At 41.9% G+C, this 16,196-nt stretch overlaps 2 non-coding genes across 2 annotated transcripts; both read left to right on the top strand.

Moving 5' to 3' along the window:
* The first annotated feature begins 2,111 nt into the window (after nt 1-2,111).
* LOC119423272 lies at nt 2,112-2,217 on the top strand. The gene has a single exon (XR_005187453.1). It is a non-coding gene; the product is annotated as a U6 spliceosomal RNA (small nuclear RNA).
* Nucleotides 2,218-2,956: 739 nt separating this feature from the next.
* trnaa-agc lies at nt 2,957-3,029 on the top strand. Its single transcript has one exon. It is a non-coding gene; the product is annotated as a tRNA-Ala (tRNA).
* Nucleotides 3,030-16,196: the final 13,167 nt, after the last annotated feature.

Raw genomic sequence — 16,196 nt, 5'->3', positions numbered from 1 at the left:
GCCATTTTGATATAACATGCAAGTTAGGTGAAGCAGCCATTTTGATATAACATGCAAGTTAGGTGAAGTGGCCATTTTGATATAACATGCAAGTAAGGTGAAGCGGCCATTTTGATATAACATGCAAGTTAGGTGAAGTGGCCATTTTGATGCAACATGCAAGTTGGGTGAAGCGGCCATTTTGTTTCAACATGCAAGATGGGTGAAGCGGCCATTTTGATTCAACATGCAAGCTAGGTGAAGCAGCCCTTTTGTTCCAACATGCAAGTTAGGTGAAGCGGCCATTTTGATTCAAAAATGCAAGTTAGGTAAAGTGGTTATTTTGATTCAAAATACAAGTTGGGTGAAGTAGCTTTTGATAATGAAAAATTCAAGATGGCCGCCAGTGCTACTTTTAAATGGCTTTAACTCAGTTATTTTTATACATAGAGAGCTGAAATTTGGTGAGGTAGTAGCTGAGAACTTTATCACGTACTGAATCAAATCAGAAATTCAAGATGGTTGCCTTAGCTAAAAGAGAAAAAAATACTAATTTGGCCATTTTTAAAGCTATTCAGCTGAAATTTGGTATAATATTAGCTGAGAGTGTACCTAAACACATTTTAATATAAAATCCAAGAATTTAAATTGGCAGTAGCCTGGCAGTCCCCATCAAAGTTTCTCATGGAACTTTCTAGATTATATACGTTACTTTGTCAGAACATAGCCCTCTTATTTAGGCTTATTTGAACTAAAATGTGTATAACAACTGTAAGAGCTGATGACACATATTCAGGAACAGCCATATGCATAGTACTTTTAACTTATATTAAATGAAAAGTGTTTTTATTAGCATTAGTCACCAGTGATGCAGACTCACTTATGGAGGCTTGTTCTGGGTTCCTAACTGCAGTGTGGGATCCTCTGCATTTTTGTGCCAGAAGGACAGCCTTTAAGTTCAAAGTTTTTGTCTATCCATTGTACCGTAAGACTAATCAAGCTAACGGGGCTAATGTTTAATATCCAAATGTCTGGTAAAACTCACCCAAGCGCTATCGGCCATTAGCTTCTTAATGACATCGGAAATGACGCGTGTAACTCGGGTCGTCATACAAAAACAGTGCCTTTTATATCGGAGTTATTTTGATGGAATGGCCGATGTCCGATATTAAAATTTAACGCTAATATTGGCCAATACCATGCCGATAATATTGTGCATCCCTATAAAAAAACAAATGTAAATTCAACAGTCCTGGAGTAAATACTAACTTTGTGAAGGTTATGGTGTTAATTTTATTCAAACATCTTTATTAAGCTATTGTTTAAGACAGAAAATGAGATTTTGTTACCATTGTGATACTTTGAATGCAACATGCTTCAGCAGTTCACTGACGTCATTCTCCTGTGGTTTACCTGGAAAACATAAAAAATGACTCATCTCCACACTCACATTTTTCTTTAATGATAATGTCCCAATTTATGCTGCAGTCTTTGACAAAGGATCTATAACTACCTAAATTAACCACGTCAATCTCTCAGAAAAACAGCTAATAAAGGCTAAAATACAACTAGCAAGTTAACTTGCTTAATTAACTAAAACTGGCAACATAAGGTATTATTGTTGATAAAATGTGGTACAGAACGGTCAGCTAACTCTTTATAATGGCAAAAAAAATTGTATTTTCATCAACTTACCAGAGAAAACACTTCCAAAACACTGAGAATGAACTAGGTTCAATGCTGGAACTGCTGCTGTTTGGAACTGTGTGTCTGCATGACCCACGTGACTTCCGCATTCCATTCTTTCTACTGAAATCTATGGGAGTGTCACAACTCCCTCACGGCTCTGTGCAGCCTAGCCACAGATGCATGATGGGAAATTTCCCATCATGCATCTGTGTTTTTCAACAGCTAGAACAGAACACAAAAAATAAGAACCAAGACGGGTCAAACTGATTCAAACTTAGTAAGTTTTACGTCATTATCTTTTCTGAAAGCTTTAAAACTTGTTTTGCTGCATTTCTCCTGCCTCCAACTACTTTAACTCCCCAAATGTTCCCCAGACAGAACCGTCCATCAGAACCCAACAGGGATACACCCCTCTAAAATGTGCTCAGGACCAGATGGAGGACGTGTTACTTCGGTAGCACATATACTAAAATTGGAACGATACAGAGAAGATTAGCATGGCCCCTGCGCAAGGATGACACGCAAATTCGTGAAGCGTTCCTCATTTTTCAATGTTTTTAAAGTTCCTCGTGCAGAACTTGGGCTTAATTCGCTTTAACTTTGGTATGGTGAAACATTTTGATTTAAAAACTTGTCAGCTCTCTGCTACATGCATGTATGGATTGTGGCTACAGAACACTCAATTTTTGAGTTTTCAGTAAATAAAACAGTTGTTGAAAATAATTTCTGACAGGCGTTTTGTATGAATGTCAGAGCCACAGAACATTCTCCATCACTTCGTCTCTGACCGGCTTAAATTAAGGATCAGCTGATTAAAAACAATAGCATATTAATTTGTCAACCTTTATTTACAAGTTAGTCTCACTGAGTCATGAGGACTCATTTACATGAGAGACCTGTTTTAGACAAACAGTAGACAAACTACAATAAAATGCTATTAAAATAAAAGCAGTGTTATAAAACACTATCGCCTGATGACTTCAATGCTGGGGTTTTGGACTAAGATCATGTTATGAAGAGAAGAAACAAGAGCTGTAGCCCTTTGGTTAATTAGCTTTTCCGGCCATCTTGAACTGGATTCACTACAACATGGAAATTGATTTACCTTCTGTTAGTTTCAATAAAGTTCACCCAGTGGTTCATGAGATATTTTGTTAACACAACAGATAGCACAATTAATGAAAAGTTGTGAGACTGGGATCTTTGATCAATAAGTGAAATAGTAGCAAACGTATTTTATATGAATAATAATTTACAAATAAAGACCAACTCCACTACATGTTACCACGGGGGATTAGCTCAAATGGTAGAGCGCTCGCTTAGCATGCGAGAGGTAGCGGGATCGATGCCCGCATCCTCCATTTATATTTTTAACTACAGCAAATAAAATTGGACTTTTATTGTTTTATTATTTTTGTTTTTTAACATACACCGTCTTACCTTTCTCTTTATAAGAGCTCAGTGAACTAAAGGCACTATAGTAAAACAGCATAAATGTAATGAGACAACTTCACAACTCAGTTATTAATTTTACATTTTTCAAGGTTTTACAATCCATTTAAACGTGTGTTGGGTGGAGACAGTTTAAGATTCAAATATCTCGTTTAATCTACATTAAAAATGCTACATTAAAAACGCTCAACTCGCCACAGCAGGATGTTACTACCTCTAACCAGCAGGTGGCACCAGAGTATCGGCAAAAGCTTGAACTAGAAAGTTCCTGGAGAAACTGACAGGGACTGCCAGGCTGCTGAAGATTTTAAAAATTTGATTTGACTGTATTGTGTTTCGGAATGCTTTCAGCTACCACTATACCAAACTTCAACTGAAAAGCTCTAAAAATAGCAGTTACTGTACTTTTTCTCTTTTAGCTAAAGGTGACCATCTTGATTTTTGATTTGCATTAGTAATGTAAAACAACTCACTCTCAGCTAAAACCTTGTTAAATTTCAGACTGAGTTAGTCAATTTTGTGTTTGCTGCGGTAGCTGTGGCAGCCATCTTGAATCAAATTGGCTCCAAAAGTTAATTTCTAGAGATACATGCAATGATTACTTTCTGTGAGTGGCAACAAAATCCAACAAGCTGTTCATGAGATATGTTGCGAACAGAAACACCATTTAAGTTTACATGTATTACCATATTTTCCACCGTCCTTGTCGCACCACCCTATAAGTCGCATTAGTCCACATTTGTCTAACAAAGTGGAAAAATCCATAAATATATCGCTTCGCCGTATACGTTGCATCAATTATGCGTCACCGCTGACGCTTCGCCTTTGTTTCGAGTCACCGTTGACTACACGGAAATGTGGGCCTGTGTTCTGCCAAAAATCGATGGGATGCCAAACTGCGGCCGCAGGAGCGTGCACAGGAGGACTTTAACAAGAATTGAACAAGATTAACACTTAAAAACAATTATTTGTTCAAAATTATAGTAAAGGTGTGTCTCAGTCTCACTTTTCCTTAATAAATACACTTTGACAGTCAAAATAAGCTGTATTTCAAAACCTGATTTTCGGAAGCAGCGGGCATGCAGAGACGAGCCTCCACATTTCTTGGAAATTTAACAAGATAAACACCTAAAAACTATTTATTTGCTTTAAATTAAAGTAAAGGTGTGTCTCAGTCCAACGTTTGCTTAATAAAAAGGACTTTACCGGTTAAATCAGCTGAATTTCAAAAGTATTTGCTGCCTCAGTGCTCCGGGGAACGCAGACAGGGAGGAAAACAGGAGGAACGCTGCACGTTTCTTTTAAATTCAACAAGACAAGCACCCAAAACAATTATTTGTTTGCTCAACATTATAGCAAAGGTGTGTCTCAGTTGAACTTTTACTTATAAATGCATTTTAATGGTCAAATCGGCTGCATTTCACCGGGGCGGTACAGCAAAATGAAGCTGGTTTGATGTTCGCTCCATGCAGCAAACAAAACAAAGGTGGAAGTCTATGGAAAGCCGACTGTCATTAATAGCTGGAGAAGATTCTCAGTCATTTAGGACATGGTAAATTCAAAAAAGTTCAAGACAAAAATAAACTATAAAGTATAATAAATGAAAGTCATGTTTTTGTCTTGCACTCTTTTGAATTTGTCATTATAGCCACTTATCTATTACATGATACAACGGCATTCCCCACTACTCTTCTGCCATCTAGTGGCTGAAAATGGTAGTGTTCAAGTTTTTTCAGTCAGAATTAATGGAAAACTGTCATAACTCAGCCAAAAATGAGTTTATAAATATGGGGAACAAAATCCATAAATACGTTGCGTCGGCCTATAAGTTGCAGGGCATGCAAATTATGCAAAAAACCCCACTACTTATAGGGTAAAAAATACAGTACTAAATGTGTGTACTTGAAGTCAGGTCAGAGGTGCATGCGTGGGTCCATGTTTTTGTGTGAGGGGGTGGGGCACAGTCACACAGACGAAGGAGAAAGAGGCAAAATCTTGCTTCGAACAAAGATGCACTGTGTAAAAACTAAAAGTTTTTTGATGAAATTCTTGAAGCGTGAGTGACAAGAGATTGTTTCACTAGTGTTTTTACAGCACTTTATGTCAAAAGATATGACAAGTTAAAAACACTCCTTACAATGTGATCTGAACAACAAAAAAAAAAAGTCAGTATTATAATGCAGAAACAGGAGTAAAATGGTCACACTCTCCCTTCTGAGGCACCTCACCATCAAACCATAACTCCTGCAGCCAAGTCAAACATACTGGTGGGAAGTCAAAAATACCTACAGAAATTTTCATCTTGGGTGCATGTCCACTGTGAGAGACATAATCAGGAAAAAAAAAGAAAATACGGAAATCACAATGTATGAGTTTTAAAATAATTTGTGTGTTACTGTTGCAAAAAAGTATTTCAACACCTGCCAATCAGCAACAATTCTGGCTTTCAAAGACCTGTTAGACCGCTTCTAAAAAGTCCACATCCACTCCACTTATTCTAAATTAGAAGCACCTGTTTGAGTTGTTAGTTGCATAAAGACGCCGGTCCACCCCACACAATCGGTAAGATTCCAACTACTAACTGTCCACAGACACCAGAGACAAAATTGTAGACCTCCACAAGGCTGGAAAGAGCTACGGGGCAATTGCCAAGCAGCTTGGTGAAAAGAGATCAACTGTTGGAGCGATTACTAGAAAATGGAAGAAGCTAAACATGACTGTCAATCTCCCTCGGACTGGGGCTCCATGCAAGATCTCATCTCGTGGCGTGTCATTGATCCTAAGAAAGGTGAGGAATCGGTTCAGAACTACACGGGAGGAGCTGGTCAATGACCTGAAGAGAGCTGGCACCACTGTTTCCAAGGTTACTGTGGGCAATGCACGAAGACGTCAGTTTAAAATCATGCATGGCACGGAAGGTTCCCCTGCTGAAATCAGCACACGTTCAGGCCCGTCTTCAGTTTGTCCATGACCATTTGGATTATCCAGAGGAGTCATGGGAGAAAGTTATGTGGTCACATGAGACCAAAAAAGAACTTTTTGGTCTTAATTCCAATCGCCGTGTTTGGAGGATGAAGAATGATGAGTACCATCCCAAAAACACCATCCCTACTGTGAAGCATGGGGGTGGAAGCATCATGCTTTGGGGGTGTTTTTCTGCATATGGGGCAGGACGACTGCCCTGTAATAAAGAGAGGATGACTGGGGGCATGTATTGTGAGATTTTGGGGAACAACCTGGTTCCCTCCGTTAGAGCATTGAAGATGGGTCGTGGCTGGGTCTTCCAACAAGACAATGACCCGAAGCACACAGCCAGGATAACCAAGGAGTGGCTCCGTAAGAAGCATATCAAGGTTCTGGAATAGCCTAGCCAGTCTCCAGACCTAAACCCTATAGAAAATCTTTGGAGGGAGCTCAAACTCGGTGTTTCTCAGTGACAGCCCAGAAACCTGGCTGATCTAGAGAAGATTTGTGTGGAAGAATGGGCCAAAATCCTGCTGCACTGTGTGCAAACCTGATGACAAACTACAGGAAACCTTTGACCTCTGTAATTGCAAACAAAGGCTACTGTACCAAATAATAACATTGATTTTCACAGATGTTAAAATACTTATTTGTAGCAGTAACACACAAATTAATTGTTAAAAAAAAAAAAAAAAAAATCATACAATGTGATTTCTGGATTTTTTTTTTTTTTTTTTTTTTTTTGACTGCAGGCACAGCCAACCTACTTCACATATGGGGAGCAATTTTATAGGCAGAAACATGGGTGTGCTATGGGGTCTCCAGTTTCTCCTATTGTTGCCAACCTGTACATGGAGGAGGTAGAAAAGAGAGCCTTGACGTCCTTTTCAGGGACACCACCAAGTCATTGGTTCAGGTATGTTGACGACACCTGGGTTAAAATCAAATCTCAGGAAGTCCAACATTTTACTGACCACATCAACTCTGTGGATAAATACATCAAGTTCACACGAGAAGATGTAAAAAATGGCAGGTTGGCTTTCTTGGACTGTGAGGTCTCAGTCTCTGATAGAGGACATTTGCAAACTGAGGTGTACCGCAAACCCACCCACACAGACCAGTATTTGCAGTTTGACTCCCATCACCCTTTGGAGCACAAGTTAGGAGTCATCAGGACTCTGTATCACAGAGCAGACAGCGTCCCCACTAGCTCAGGAGCCAGGCAGAAGGAGAAATCCCACACAAAACAGGCTCTAGAGCAATGTGGATATCCTAACTGGGCCTTCCTAAAAGCAGAAGAAACCCAAACAGGACTCCAGTCAGCCAACAGGTGAAAAGGAGGAACCCAGACCCAGACCAGTGGTCATTCCATATGTTGAGGGAGTATCAGAGAAACTGAGACGTTTATTTTCTAAACACAACGTCCCAGTGGCTTTTAAACCCCAAAATACATTATGGCAAAGACTGGTTCATCCCAAAGATCCAGTCCCCCGGCACAAACAGAGTAATATTGTGTATGTTGCTCAGTGTCAGGAGGGCTGTGATCAGTCTTACATCGGGGAAACAAAACAGCCACTGGCCAAAAGGATGGCCCAGCACAGAAGATCAACATCATCAGGCCAGGATTCTGCGGTCTACACTCATCTCCAGGCCAGCGGTCACTCTTTCAGGGATGAAGATGTGCACATCCTGGATAGAGAGGAACGATGGTTTGAGAGAGGAGTAAAGGAGGCCATCTTTGTGAAAAGAAACCGTCCATCATTAAACAGGGGTGGAGGCCTCCGGGTTCAACTGTCCCCCTCTTACAATGCTGTGATTGCTAGCATCACTCAGCCCTCTGTGAGTAGTAAACAGCCATCAGTGTGCTAATGATCCATTGTTAGGCTGATGGTCCTTCTTGACCATGTGAGCAGCTGGTTTTGGTTGTCAGCAGCAAAACTGGTTGATCCACTCTGAGAAGGTGCTATTTAAGAGACTGAGCTGAAAACAGCACCTCAGACTGAAGAAGTCTCTCGGACGAGAGACGAAACGTTTCTACATTTTTTGTTGTTTTGCTTTGTTTTGGGTTTTTTTGAATGTCCAGAGGACCAGATTTAACTTTTTTGGATTTTTCTACCTGGATTATTGAGCATGCATCAGGATAGTAATAAGGACTGTTCAGGCTCCTGCAATTAAATGAAAAGTAAACAAAATCTAAAATATAACAGCGCATACATTTGATTATATTGTTCCAGGTTATAGGTTTATCTTCACCTAAACTTACAATTATCCTCACGCAAAACTTAGAAAAGGAGCTGTGTGATAGTGCACCATATCATTCAGGACATTTGTTTATCTTTACATAAAACTTACAAAAATAGCTGTGTGACAATAAACGGTAACAGTGAAGATAATGTTTAGTCTTAATGTTAACAGACAGTACCTTTATTTGTCCATCTCTGATGGAGCAATAGTCTTCTGGACATATTCCATGGCCTTTCTGGGGTCGAGGAACTCTTTTTCTTCATTCTGATATGTGATTCGCAGTCTGGCTGGATAAAGGAGGCCGTAGCGGACCCCCTTGCAGCTCTGTAGCACCTTTCGTACCTCCATGAATGTGGCTCTTGCTTTGGCCACGCTGGCCGTGTAGTCGGGGAAGAAAGCGACGCAGTGGCCATTGTAAGTCAGCGGGCCTCTGTCGCGGGCCCTCCTCAGGATCTCCGCCACGTCGCCGTCATTATGTAACTTAGCTATGATGGCTCGTGGTGTCTCCCGGTCCTCTAGCAGTAAGTGTGCGGTGTGAGCAGTCCACCTTTATGTCTAAGTCCATCTGCAGGACATCTCTGATGATTTTTGCAACTGCTTGTGGTGAGCTGGAGCCGGGGTGCTCTTCAATGCCTGCGATGCGGACATTGCATCTGCTCATTCTCCCCTCCATGTCCTCACATTTATCTATGAGCGTTGACATTTGTTTTTGTAGGCTTGTTACTGTAGACTGTAGTGAGGCAACCTCGTCTGACCACGATGATAGGCCGTCCTTTACATCTGAAACATACGCTTTTATGGTATCAACTTCGGCTTGGATAGCATTAGCATCGTTAGCAATTTCGGAGCGGAGCCCTTGCAGCTCAGATCCGAGAGCACGAAAATCTTCTGCTAGTGCAGCTTTGATTTAGTCTCATTGCTTTAGTCATTTCTTCTCTCAGTAAGGACTATTTTGAGTTTTATCCACCATTTGTTTACAAAACAAGAAAATCAAGGGCCCCCACAGTTTGTTACGTTTCAACAGGGTGAAACAATTGTAGTAAATGATGTTTGGTCTGGCCGGCCTCCCGCCTCAGCTCCTCACTCCGAGTGGAAGTCCGGGAAACCTGGAAACATAAGTTAATGTCCGTGAGTGAAGGCGCAAACTTGCATCTTCTTCCCCAAACTCGGTCTGATTTATTATAAATTTACACAATTATGAAATCATATAAACTTTCCTCAGTCAATGTAATTATGTCTGTGTCCTTTTGTTATCCTACGACATCAAGAGCCCTCGACTTTAGTGGGTAGAATAAATTCTCCTCAAGCTTGGCAGCAAAATAAGATCAAAGCATTTCTGACAAATCAATGCAGATATCCATTTACAATAAATACCAAAATTTGTGCAAGTGCAATAATATTATAAACATACACATTGCTTTACCAATTCCCTTGAATTGTTGTTTTTAATCGAGAGTAATAATCATGTTAACATGTATAATTAAATATAGACGTCTTTAAATGACCATGTATACTTAAAGCGCTCACCTGCTAGTTAACTGTATGACTGACGGTAGAACTAACTAGTGAGACTGATTATACAATGAGAAAAACGATCAAGAAACTCCCGTTCAACATATCACTGATTAAATGAAAAACTGACAATAGCTTAAAACTTGTACTCGTTCAACATGCTTCTTTTAACATTAATAAAAACTCAAAACACGTCTGGATACGTTTATAACCTTATTACAGTTGGATCAAAGAGTGTAACCCCACCCGCTGACGCACGCAACGGTCAATGCTAAGTAGCTGCTAATGCTAGGTAGCCGTTAACGCTAAATAGCTTCTGCCGCCTTTACGACGGAACTCGCTCCGTTACACACCTGAACATGTGACCACAAACTCGATACCAATCTTATTCACTACTTCACACTTTAGGAGGGACAGTTTTCACCCGTTTCACACATTACCAACCTGGAAACATATAAGTTAATGTACGTGAGTGAAGAAGCGAACTTACATCTTTTTCCCCAACTTGGTCTGAGGAAAGAGAGCTCTTCACTTGGTATCCTGGGAAACGACATCCGTCCTTTGGTTCAGTCCTTTTTCCCTTTTAGTTTTGACAGTATTTCAGTCGGCTTCAGACCCAAAATGCAGTGTTGAAATTATTTTTGTCCCTTACAGGTAACGATAAAATTATGTAATGATTTATACCCTTGATTTTCTTGTCTTGTAATAAAACAAATAATGGATAAAACTCTCAAAATAAGAGTGTATTACAGGAGAACTTGCAAAGTCGCGGGATGGGGCCGATCCGATATCGGACTCCAATACCAGAATAATTTACGTATCGGATTTTTCCAATCCAACCTGCAGATCTTTCCAATCCATGATGCATGTCTGTGTCTGACGACCTGCTCTGCAGGTTGGCTTCAAACTATGGAATGGATTTCCTGAACGGAGGCATGCCTCATGAAGCCCAAATAAAACCCGCCTCAACATTCAGGAAATCCATTTCATCATTTGCAGTCAGCTAAAACGCGAGTAAATAATCTTGAGGGCTGAGCACTGAGCAGCACTGTAGCTAACGGCTAACCAACTTTTCATCGTGTGGAAGTATTTTACACTCAACACCGCAAGACAGCAACGTGCAATGTCTGCAGAGCCTCAGTACCAAGAGTGGGAAGCTTGGTCGCGACCTACAGTACATGGAACTTAATAAACATTTGACAAAGCACCACATTAAAGCGCACGAGGATCGTTTAGCCAGGCACCGCAGTAAAATTAGCTTTACGTTGGACGTTCAAGCTCTGGCTTCAGCGATGAGTTTTTCTTGTTCAATCCGGAGCAGACAGTCTGATTTCAGTCAGCCACGCTCAGTCTGCCCGTCTCGGAGCAGACCGAGCGTGGCTGACTGAAATCAGACTGACTGCTTCACAGCTTGATTGAATACTTGCAGCCAAGATATGGTTTACGTTTAGCCTTCAGGAGATATCGGCTCAAGATGAGACTTCTGTGATAAGAGCTAATTCAAAGCAGTCTACTCAGATAGTTTTACATTATTATTTATATATATATATGAATGTTTCTGTTAACTTATTTTAATGTTTCTGTACAGTGCCCAGAATTGATTCTGTTGTGACTTGGCGCTATATAAACTGAATTTAATAGACAATCATAAAAAGATTTAAAAAAAAGTATGAACTGAAAAATAAAAATATATGTATTAAAAAAAACAAAAACAGCTACATTATAAAGCGATGTAAAATACTAAAAACAGGAACATGTCTGTGTTGGTTTAAACCATAAACTTAACAGAAGTTTGAAGCCATTTAATCACTTTAATAGCCACTTTAAAGCTAGGAATAAAAAAAAACAAAAAAACAAACAAAAAAAAAAACAACATGTTTTATGTTAGCAGGATTTAATTTGAACTTTAAAACATATCCAACATTAATAAAACTTACCTCAAGTTGCCTTTTTGGACAAACATGCATATATTTATACAAACTACTTGACAGGAGTTTATTACAGCCTCATAAAATCAATGATGTTGATGATATTCCAAGATGGCCGCGCTCAGAGCAGTTGCAGCTTCACAGGCTCCCGGTACCATCCCAGTTTTTAGAAGTTTTGATATTGACTCTGTGCCTGACTCTGCGCGATTTATGCGTGTGAACTATAGCCGAACCGAACTGATGAGAATAGGAATAGCCACGAAATATAGCAGAAATCAGCAACAAACTCAAAGCTACGCTCGGCAGAATGCAGATCTTAAAGTCATCTACCTGGAAGCTGCAGCAGAGGCGTTCCAGCGGGCAGAAGAGGAAGCGCTGCTCCCGGCTTAAGAGGAGAGGATGCCGGGCGGGGGTTATGGTGAGGCTACGAGCTAACGCTAAAGCCGGTAAACTCCCCATGCCGTCTCTCTTTCTGTCGAATGTCCGCTCGTTGGACAACAAGGTGGATTTACTTCGTCTGAGAGCGGGCGCCTCAGAAGAGATGAAGAAGTGTGCGGTGCTTTGCCTCACAGAAACGTGGATTACAAGTGAAACGCCGGACTCAGTCTTCCAGCTGGATGACAGACTTTTTTTTCGAGCGGACCGCTGCAGCGAGCTAACGGGGAAATCACGGGGGGGCGGAGTGTGCATTTACGTGAGTAAGAGTTGGTCCACGAACTGTACTGTTGTAAATAGCTCATGCTCGAAGGCTTTGGAGCAAATAACAGTGAAATGTCGGCCACATTATCTACCCCGAGAGTTCACAGTGACTTTTATCACAGTTGTTTACATTCCTCCGGACGCTAATGCTAATGAATCACTGCAGGAGCTTCATGATATCATCAGCTCGCTGCAGAACAAACACCCCGAGGCTCTTTACGTTGTAGCCGGAGACTTTAACCACGTGAATCTAAAGGACTGCCTCCCAAGCTTTAATCAGCATGTGACGATTCCGACACGTGGAGACCGCACGCTGGACCGTGTTTACACGAACGTAAAAGATGCATACAAAGCCGAACCCCGCCCCCACCTAGGACTGTCAGACCACATCTCAATCTTCCTGGCTCCTGCTTACATGCCCCCGCTGAGACGCTCCAGACCGGTACAAAAGAAAGTTAAATGTTGGATCCAGGACAGTGGCCCCATACTGAGAGATTGTTTTGATCGAACAGACTGGCAGGTTTTCAGAGAAGCTGCTGAAAATGGAGGTTCGCTTGATCTTGACCAATACACATCCTCAGTACTGGGTTACATTAGTACATGTACTGACACAGTCTCCACTATCAGAAATGTTAAAAGCTACCCAAACAGAAAACCTTGGCTGAATGCAGAGGTGCGTACCCTGCTGGAAGCCAGGAACACTGCCTTCAGGTCTGGTAACTCAGAGGAGCTGAGTAGGACAAGAAAAGAGCTGGTTGCTGGTATTAAGAAGGCCAAGGCCACATATGCAAAGAGGATCGAGGGTCAATTCATCTCACAAGACCCTCGGAGCATGTGGAGGGGCATTAAGTGCATAACAGATTATAAAGGAAGGAGTGAACAATGCCCCAATGACCCATCTCTGCCTGATGCCCTCAACAAGTTCTATGCACGCTTTGAAGACCCGAACAGACCACCCAGCACCAGACTCACCTCACCACCGGATGAAGAGCATCTCAGCGTGACCTCAGCAGAAGTAAGGAGTACCTTCAGGAGGATTAATCCGCACAAAGCAACTGGCCCAGACAACATCCCCGGAAAAGTGTTGAAGGAATGTGCTGATCAGCTCTGTGAGGTGCTGGCAGACATCTTTAACACCTCACTTACCCTGGAGACAGTTCCCACCTGCCTGAAGACTGCCACCATCATCCCAGTCCCAAAAAGCTCTACAGTGACTGGTCTGAATGACTATCGGCCAGTGGCCCTCACCCCGATAGTCGCTAAATGCTTCGAAAAACTGGTCATGACTCGCATCAAAACAACCATCAACATCAACGAGGACCCTCATCAGTACGCATACCGTGAGAACCGATCAACAGAGGATGCAATCTCCTCTGTGGTCCACACTGCACTCAACCACCTGGAGCAGAAAAACTCTTACGTCCGTATGCTCTTTGTGGACTTCACATCCGCCTTCAACACCATGATCCCCCAAACCCTGATGGACAAACTATCCACACTAGGACTAAGCCCCTCCATCTGCAACTGGGTACTAGACTTTTTAACAAACAGACCACAGTTAGTGAGGATCCACAACTTCTCCCCCTCCACCATAACCCTCAGCACTGGCTCTCCTCAGGGATGTGTGTTGAGCCCCCTCCTGTTTACTCTGCTCACATATGATTGTGCAGCTACCCATCCAGGCTGTCACATTGTAAAGTTTGCAGATGATACAGCGGTGGTGGGATGCATCACAAACAATGATGAGTCCAGCTACAGGCAAGAGGTGGAACACCTGGAGAGCTGGTGCAGAGAGAATAACCTTCACATCAATGTGAAGAAGACAAAGGAGATGATTGTGGACTTCAGAAGGAACAAAAACACCTACACCCCCCTGAACATAAGAGGATCTGCGGTGGAAGTGGTCTCCAGCTACAAGTACTTGGGTGTACACATGAATGACAACCTCAGCTGGAGCAACAACACCACCAGCCTGATCAAGAAAGCTCATCAGAGACTCTACTTCCTCAGACGGCTGAGGCGAGCTGGTCTGGGAAGCTCAGTCCTCACCTCCTTCTACAGGTGTGCAGTGGAGAGCATCCTGTGCTCCAGCATCAATGTGTGGCATGGAGGCTGCACAGCTGCAGAAAGAAAAGCTTTGCAGAGAGTGGTGAAGGCTGCACAGAAATCTGTTGGAATCAGTCTCCCCACCATCACTGACATCTACACCTCCAGATGCAGGAAGAGGGCCACCTGCATCATGAAGGACCCCACCCACCCAGCACACACACTTTTTGCCCCACTCCCCTCAGGAAGGAGGTTAAGGAGCATTAAGTGTAGAACCACTAGACTGAGGAACAGCTTCTACCCTGAGGCTGTTAGACTCATGAATCTCTAACTAGAATAATCACTGTGAAAAACCATATCATGTTGCTGCTGATCTGTTTCATGTTGCTGCTGATCTGTTTCAATGTTGATGTGTTCATGCGTGCACATCTGCTCACACAGACTCATGTTCATGTTTGTGCTGATGTTCAATGTTTTATGTTATGAGTGCTTAGTGTATATTTAGTTGATGTTTTTCTTAGTTCATATCTTAGATGTTATTACTGTTTTTCTTATACATTTTATTGTTGGATGTAACTGGGACCCTGTGTACATAATTTCGCTCCACCACATGTACCACATGAGGTGCGAATGACAATAAAGAAACTCTGACTCTGACTCTGACTCTGATATCGGAATAGTATTGGCCGATATCCAGATGCAGGTATGATCAGATCTTAAAAGCTGTGGCGGTAGGAAGAGTTTGATCAAAGACTTTCTGATATTTCTTGTAGCTCTCCACTCTAGATCATGTGACCTCAGAGCAGCAGAGTGTGAGAAGTGTTCCGTCAGGCGTTTTACATGGATACATCAGCGTCTCTGTTCGCAAATTACCTCGCCATGGTAACTCGAAACGCCAATAAAAGTAATGGCACACATCACAGGGCCGAGCCGGTCGTTTTAATATAACATTTGTGGGGGTACACATTGCGGTTCGGGCCGCATTCAAGTTGAAAGAGAAACACTAATCAGGTGTAGAATAATAAGTGGCCAGTCACAGAATAGTTCCTGGAGTTGGTGAAATATAGTGTCTTTGTTAGCAAAATTTCAGCTGAAGAGCTCTAAAAATGACTGAGTTATCATATTTTTTTCCTATTTAGTTAATATCTTTGAATTTTTGATTTGGATTCAGCATGTGATCGGGAACGTTCTCAGCTATAACCCCACCAAATTTCACCTCTATACGTGTAAACATGGCTGAGTTTTTTTTATTTATTCATGTCCAAGTGAAAGAGACCTGCTGGTCAGCCATTCCACTACTGGTTTGTGGACTGGAGTCTTTCTGCAGACGTTGCTTCGATATAAATTATTTAAAACTAATATTTAGTTCTCTAAATATATATCCTCTCATAAAATAGGGAGAAATAATTTATTACCTTCTGGCCACATCCAACAGCAGTCCAATCAAACGGGTTGGAAGGGCGTGGCACCGTCACCTCACCAACCACAACCAGCTTAGGGGAGACTCGTCTCACCAGTGGTGGAGATGGAAGTCCTCGGAGAAGCTGGTGCCGGCCCTGCGGATGACTCGAGCTGTGAGAAAGCAGCGGCCCAGAGGATCTCCATCCCTGCGTGGTCGCTCAGGTGCACCTACAAAACAGAATTACACTTGATCAAAGTTTTGACAGAAGGTCTTCATCAACA

This window comes from Nematolebias whitei, chromosome 16 (assembly GCF_014905685.2).
Source record: "Nematolebias whitei isolate Nwh7 chromosome 16, NemWhi1, whole genome shotgun sequence".
Lineage (NCBI taxonomy): Eukaryota > Metazoa > Chordata > Actinopteri > Cyprinodontiformes > Rivulidae > Nematolebias > Nematolebias whitei.
The sequence above is the reverse complement of the archived record's forward strand: the minus strand, read 5'-3'. Positions and strand labels throughout refer to the sequence as shown.